Source organism: Apodemus sylvaticus, chromosome 3 (genome assembly GCF_947179515.1).
Source record: "Apodemus sylvaticus chromosome 3, mApoSyl1.1, whole genome shotgun sequence".
Taxonomy (NCBI): Eukaryota; Metazoa; Chordata; class Mammalia; order Rodentia; family Muridae; genus Apodemus; species Apodemus sylvaticus.
This window is the reverse complement of record NC_067474.1, coordinates 127,347,435-127,355,846: the sequence shown is the minus strand read 5'-3', so window position 1 is coordinate 127,355,846 and position 8,412 is coordinate 127,347,435.

Here is an 8,412-nt window from a genome sequence, read left to right as displayed (position 1 = left end):
GCATCTTCAATAAATGATGCTGGTCAAACTGGACATCTACATATATAAAAATGAAAATAAATCCATATTTATTACCCTGCACAAAACTCAAATCCAAATGAATCAAGGACCTTAACATAAAACCCAATACAGTAAACCTAATAGAAGAGAAATTGGGAAATAGCTTTGAATGCATTTATACAGAAGACAATTTCCTGAATAGAACACCAGAGTCTCAGGCTCTAAGATCAACAATTGATAAATAGGACCTCCTGACACTGAAATGCTTCTATAAGTTGAAGGACACTGTCAAAGGGACAATGTATATATATATATATATATATATATATATATATATATATATATATATATATATATATAAAGAAATTAAACTTCAACAAACCAAATAACTCAGTTAAAAAAAATGGGTTATATAACTAAAAAGAATTCTCAACAGGGGAGTCTCAAATGGCAGAGAAGCACTCGAAGAAATGCTCAACATCTACAGTCATCAGGGAAATGCAAATAAGAATGACTGTGAAATTCCACCTCACACCAATCAAAATGGCACATGTTGGCAAGGATGTGCTGAAAGGGAAGAGTCCTCCATTTGTGGTGGGATTTCAAACTTGTACAACCACTCTGAACATCTATCTGTCAGTTTCTAAGAAAATTTGAAATAGTTATACCTGAAGACCCTGTTGTACTGTTCCTTCGCATATACCCAAATGATGCTCTACTATACTATGGATTTGTGCTCCATTATGTCCATAGCAGCCTCATTTGTAATAGCCAGAAACCACAAACAACCCATATGTTCTTCAACTGAAGAATGGATACAGAAAATGGGGTTCATTTACATAATCGAATACTACTGAGCTATTAAGAACAAGGACATCATGATTTTTTTAGGCAAATTGATAGAACTAGAAAATATCATTCTGAGTGACACATATGGTATGTACTTACTGATAATTGGATATCATCCATAAAGTACAGAATAACCATAATATACTCTGCATACCCAAAGAAATTAAACAAGAAGGAAGTTCCAACCAAGGATGCTCCAATCACACTTAGAAGGGGAAAAAAATTTTCATAGAAGACAGAGGAAGAAAGTGATATGGGTGGGAGATTGAAGGAGGAGTGGAATGGGGAGGCAGCATTTGTTTTGTATTGGGGAGGGTAGAGACAGGAAACAGAACCAGAGGACCAGAGGGCCAGGCACTTACCAAGGGTGGAGGGCTGGATATGTGGATCTCTAAAATGTCCCAGAGACCTGATAAAGGGGAGGCCTCCACAACTCAATGTGGGTGACCTTAGCTGGGATACCACCAGTGGAGATATGAAACCTGAAGAGGCCATTACCTGTAGCTAGCCAGGACCCACAGTGAAGGGATATGGACACTAACTCACCCACAAAATTTTTGACTCAAACATTATTCTATCTAAATGAAATGCAGGGATGGAACAGAAACTGAAGGAAAGACCAACCATTAATGATACTCTGTTGTGCATACAGATAGGATCTTAGCATAGCTGTCCTCTGAGAGGCTCTACCCAGCAGTGTACTAATACAGATGCAGATACCCACTGTGAAACATTAGATAGACATATGGGACACTTATGGAAGAGATAAGAGAAGGATTGAAAGCCCTGAAGTAGATAGGAACCCCTCAGGAAGAACAACAGAGCCAACAAACTTCAACCCCTGTAGATCTCAGAGTCTGAGTCACCAACCAAAGAAAATACATGGGCCCCTGGCACATTTGTAGCAGACTGGTAGCCCAATCAGCATGGATGTCTTGTCTGACTTCAGTGGGAGAGGATATGCCTAATCAGACAGAGACTTGATGTTGCAGGGTAGGGAGATGGGATGGATGGGAGTTGCACCCTCTCAGAGTAAAAGGGGAAGTAGCCTGGAGGGAAGGGATTCTGTGAGGGAAAGGGAACAGTGTTTGGGGTGTAAATAAATAAATAAAATAATTCATTAAGAATGGGTAGAAAGGAAATAATAACCAAATAACAACTTAAAAAATAGTTGAGTAGTATTAGACAATATACTAAATAAGAGCAAATATTAGAACTTCAGTAAGTTATAATGTGAATTTCACATTCTTTCCAAATATAAATGAATACAAACAAGCAGTATTCATATGTAAAACGTTTAATGTTGCAGAATATTTGATCACAATGTGAACCCAAAATTGTGTTGTTTACTGGAAAAGCCTGTTTCTATTGGTAGTGTAGCTCAACCATAGCACACACCTTTAATCCCTGGAGCTGAAATAAGGACGTGCTCTTAGTACACCTTTAATCCCAAACAATGAAGTTAAAGTTAGTTTAGAAAAGGAGACAATAGGGAATTGAAAGAAATGTAAATACATAAAAGAATGAAAGATGAAAGGAAGGAAGGACAGAAGGAAGGAAGGAAGGAAGGGAAGGAGGGAGGGAGGAAGGGAGGGAGGGAGGGAGGGAGGGAGGGAGGGAGGGAGGGAGGGAGGAAGGGAGGGAGGGAGGAAGGGAGGGAGGGAGGGAGGAAGGGAGGGAGGGAGGGAGGAAGGGAGGGAGGGAGGGAGATATCCATGAAGAGCACTTGCTTCTTTTGCAGATGTTCCCAGTAAAGGGGATCTGATGCCCTCCTCTTACAGCTGTGAGCAGGCATGTGTTATACACAGACACACATGGAGGAAAAACAATCACACATAGGATGAAATGAATAAATACTATTTAAATAATATTAAATTATGCAAATTATATTCAATATTTCTATTTAATATAACTAATTTAGTATAATTAATTATATATTAAATTTTAAATTATTATAAATGATAATAAATATTTATTATCTGTTGTTTATTACCATAATTTCTTCTTCATTTTCTTGTTTTGCTGCCATTGGTCTATAATACAAACACTTGGGAAGCATTAATAGTTTTAATTTTTTATATTTTAATTACCTTAAAACATAATTCATTCAGTGTCACACTTTCATTCATGTTTAGTTCTGGTTGATTCTTCCATCCCAAATTTCATCCCATCTTTTGTACAGCACATCATCTACACTGTACCCTTCTCAATATTTCTATTTCCCCCTTCCATTTTCATATCAAATTGTACTCTCATATGTAACCCCTTGGTTAAAGCATTACTTTCATTTTTTTATATTCCTATCTTATGGCCTCTATCCACACATGTCCCATCCTAAATGCACATAATAACAAAAGTCAGGAACTGCATAAGAAAGAACACATGGCATTTGCCTTTCAGAGACAGTGTTACTTCACTTAACATACTAGCTTATAGATCCATCACTTCTCTACACATTTCAGTTTCATGTTTTTTATGGCTGAGTAAAATCCATGTTCATATATAGATTACATTTTCATTATGCATTAATGTTTGGGTGAATGCCTAGGCTGACTCCATCACCTTGCTGTTGTGAAAAGAAGAATGATTAACATGAATGTAGCAGGATGTAGGGTACTTTGTGCATATGCTCTGTACTGTTACAACTGGAGCATATGGTACTTACGTTTTCAGTGTGGACATTCTCGGGAAACCACTAACTTTTATTTTTGAAACTTTATTTTGAAATTCTTTTGCTAATATTTTAAGTCTCTTCTAACTAAGCATTATATATATATGTATATATATATATATATATATACATATATATATTTGAGAATAATTTTCTTATTTTATCAAATAACATCTACATATGCTCATTAATTATATTGTAATAAGTCAGTGTCTGTAGGCAAAATGTAATAGGCATTTACACGTTTTCATCCAGTAACAATCTTATGTGCTGAGAAGTTTGGACTCTTCTCTAGTCATGCTAAAATATAACAGAAATATCTCTGCTATCTCTGCACATATAGAGCTTACTATGCAGCTTAACTGAATTTGATACTATCAATATTATAAAGAAAGAAAGAGAAAGAGAGAGAGGAAGGAGGGAGGAAGGAAGGAAGGAAGAAAAGAAACAAACAAACAAACAAACAAACAAAGTACCCAAAGCCTGTAATTTTAGTACTTGAGAAAGGTGGAGACAGGAAGATTCTGTGTTTTTTCTGGGCAGCCAATCTTATTGAATTGGAGAATACCAGTTTTATCAAAAGACCCTATTTGAAAATAAAAGGTAGAAAAGAAAGAAGACATTGACATTTTATATCTATAAATATGTGCATACACATATATAACACATACATGCATAACACACATAACACATATATCATATATAACACACACCACACACATATGCACATATACATAAAACATACATGCACACATAGCACATACATACTTAAGACAAATACATAATACATACAGATGTGTGCACACATGTCTCTCTTTCTCTCTCTCTCTCTCTCTCTCTCTCTCTCTCTCTCTCTCTCTCTCTCTCTCACACACACACACACACACACACACACACAGACACACACACACCACAGCTTGTATCACCAGGAGTTTCCCTCTCCTACTATATCAGGAACAGAGCTAATTCCTTTACAATATCACTGGGCTCTTTGTAAAAATTTGTCTTTAACATCTTCCTTTGTCTTAAATAATCTCTAATGTATTCCGTTCTTCTTGAAGATCTTACCTTTCTCAGAAATATATGCTGAATTTATCTTCTCTTTCTTGCTTGGAAATAGTTTTGTTTTAAAACTTGAAAACTATTATGTTCTTTTACCATGTATTATGTCTAAAAATTATATCTAAAATTCTATATTTCATTACTGACTTAAAACTGTATTTTTAGACAATTATGCCTGTTACCATGTGAATCATTGGCTCCATTTTCATTCCTCCTGTGACTCACTTTCTAACTAGATTTCCACTTTTTTATTTAAATTAAAATGATTTATTTGCTAGACGGTGGGGGTGCACACCTTTAATCCTAGAACTTGGGAGGTAGAGGCAGGCAGATTTCTAAGTTCAAGGCAAGCCTGGTCTACAGAGTGTGTTCCAGGACAGCCAGGGCTACACAGAGAAACCCTGTCTTGAAAATAAAACAAAACATAAAAATAAATAAATAAAAAATAAATAAAATTATTTATTTCCTCAAGACCTAACAATAGAAAGGGAATCTGCCTGCCAAGTGTTTCCTTATCATCTATAATCATCTGAGTGTGTCTAAAATTATACAACCATATTTTCTTTGGGGATCTAGAAACTTCAGTCTCTATAAACACTACTGTATGTAAGAAATAACATACATTTTTAATCCTTTAAATTTGTAGGCAATTAGTCACTGGAAAAATGTTTGTACTAGGTACTGTTAACTCAAGTCTTATAATAAAAGTAGGAATATTTGAGAACATATGTGATTACATACTGAAGTCTTATAAGATGTAAGAGGAATTTTGCAAAAACAAAAATAACTTTTATTTGGATATTAATTAGCATGATTTCCCTGGTTTAAATCAATGAGAGGAAAATACACCTAGGGCAGATTCTGCAAGTAAAACAAGCATCTTAGAAAACAGCCTGATGGGATCTGGTTATTTCTTTTGAAACTGGAATAAACAGTGTATTGAGAAAAAGCGCCAAAAATATTTGCAGTCTTTCCATGTGTCTGCCTCTCTAAATTCTTGAGACTAAGTTAATAATGAACTGCCACAAGCTGTGCTTTACTTAGGAAAAGCTATTAAAAATAAAATTGGTGATTATATGAAAAATATAAGAAATTATTAAGGATGTGTGTGTTTTTTAAATATTTGATAAATTCCCCTTCATATTTTTTAATATTTTTATTTTCTATATTCTTTGTTTACATTCCAAATGATTTCCCCTTTCCTGGATCCCCCCTCCCCATATGTCATCTGGGTTCTTTCCAGCTTCTGGCTATTATAAATAAGGCTGCTATGAACATAATGGAGCATGTGTCTTTATTGAATGCCAGGGAATCCTTTGGGTATATGCCCAGGAGAGGTATAGCAGGGTCCTCTGGAAGTGTCATGTCCAGTTTTCAGAGGAACCACCAGACTGATTTCCAAAGTGGTTGTACCATCTTACAGCCCCACCAGCAGTGGAGGAGTGTTCCTCTTTCTCCACATCCTTGCCAACACCTGCTGTCTCCTGAGTTTTTAACCTTATCCATTCTGACTGGTGTAAGGTGAAATCTCAGGGTTGTTTTGATTTGCATTTCCCTAATGACTAATGATGTTGAGCACTTCTTAAGGTGCCTCTCGGCCATCAGAATTTCTTCAGGTGAAAATTCTTTGTTTAAACCTGTACCCCATTTTAATAGGGTTATTTGGTTCCCTGGGGTCTAACTTCTTGAGTTCTTTGTATATATTGGATATTAGCCCTCTATCAGATATAGGGTTGGTGAATATCCTTTCCCAATTTGATGGCTGCCGTTTTGTCCTTTTAACAGTGTCCTTTTCCTTACAGAAACTTTGTAATTTTATGAGGTCCCATTTGTCAATTCTTGACCTTAGAGCATAAGCTATTGGTGATCTATTCAGGAACTTTTCCCGTGTGCCCATGTCCTCAAGGGTCTTCCCCAGTTTCTTTTCTATTAGTTTCAGTGTGTCTGGTTTTACATGGAGGTCCTTGATCCACTTGGAGTAAAGTTTAGTACATGGAGATAAGAATGGATCAATTCGCATTCTTCTGCATGATGACCTCCAATTGAACCAGCACCATTTGTTGAAAAGGCTATCTTTTTTCCACTTCGTGATTTGGCTCCTTTGTCAAAGATCAAGTGACCATAAGTGTGTGGATTCATTTCTGGATCTTCAATTCTATTCCATTGGTCCACTTGTTTGTCACTGTGCCAATACCATGCAGTTTTTAAAACTATTGCTCTGTAGTATTGCTTGAAGACAGGGAAATACTGATTCCCCCAGAATTTCTTTTATTGCTGAGAATAGTTTTAGCTATCCTGGGTTTTTTGTTATTCCAGGTGAATTTGAGAATTACTTTTTCTAACTCTGTGAAGAACTGAGTTGGGATTTTGATGGGGATTGCGTTGAATCAGTAGATCACTTTTGGCAAGATGGCCATTTTAACTATATTAATCCTGCTGATCCACGAGCATGGCAGATTTTTCCATTTTCTGAGATCTTCTTCGATTTCCTTCTTCAGAGACCTGAAGTTCTTGTCATATAGATCTTTCACTTGTTTGGTTAGAGTCACACCAATATACTTTATATTGTTTGTGGCTATTGTGAAGGGTGTCATTTCCCTAACTTCTTTCTCAGCCTGCTTATCCTTTGAGTATAGGAAGCCAACTGATTTGCTTGAGTTGATTTTATAACCAGTCACTTTGCTGAAGTTGTTTATCAGCTGTAGGAGTTCTCTGGTGGAGGTTTTCAGGTCACTTAAGTAGACTATCATGTCATCTGCAAATAGTGATAATTTGACTTCTTCCTTTCCAATTTGTATCCCCTTGACCTCCTTATGTTGTGTAATTGCTCTAGCTAGTACTTCAAGTACTATATTGAAAAGATAAGGAGAAAGAGGACAGCCTTGTCTAGTCCCTGATTTTAGTGGGATTGCTTCAAGTTTCTCTCCATTTAGTTTGATGTTGGCTACCGGTTTGCTGTATATTGCTTTAACGATGTTTAGGTATGGGCCTTGAATTCCTGTTCTTTCCAAGACTTTTAGCATGAAAGGATGCTGAATTTTGCCAAATGCTTTTTCTGCATCTAATGAGATAATCATATGGTTTTTTTCTTTGAGTTTGTTTATGTAGTGGATAGCATTGATGGATTTCCTTATATTGAACCATCCCTGCATCTCTGGGATGAAGCCTACTTGATCATGGTGGATGATCATTTTGATGTGTTCTTGGATTCAGTTGGCAAGAATTTTATAAAAGAAACTTTATTAAAGCTCAAAGCACACATTGCACCTAACACAATAATTGTGGGTGACTTCAACACTGCACTCTCCTCAATGGACTGATCAGGAAAACAGAAACTAAACAGGGACACAGTGAAACTAATTGAAGCTTTGGACCAATTAGATTTAACAGATTTATATAGAACATTCTATCCTAAAGCAAAAGAATATACCTTTTTCTCAGCACCTCATGGTACCTTCTCCAAAATTGACCTTATAATTGGTCACAGGACAGACCTCAACAAATATAAGAAGATAGAAATAATCCCATGCCTCCTATCAGATCACTATGGAGTAAAAGTGGTCTTCAATAGCAACAAAAACAACAGAAAACCCACATACACGTGAAAACTGAACAATATTCTACTCAATGATTCCTTGGTCAAAGAAGAAATAAAGAAAGAAATTAAAGACTTTTTAGAACTTAATGAAAATGAAGACACAACATACCCGAATCTATGGGACACAATGAAAGCAGTGCTAAGAGGAAAACTCATAGCCCTGAGTGTCTCCAAAAAGAAAATGGAGAGAGCATACACTAACAGCTTAATGACACACCTGAAAGCCCTGGAA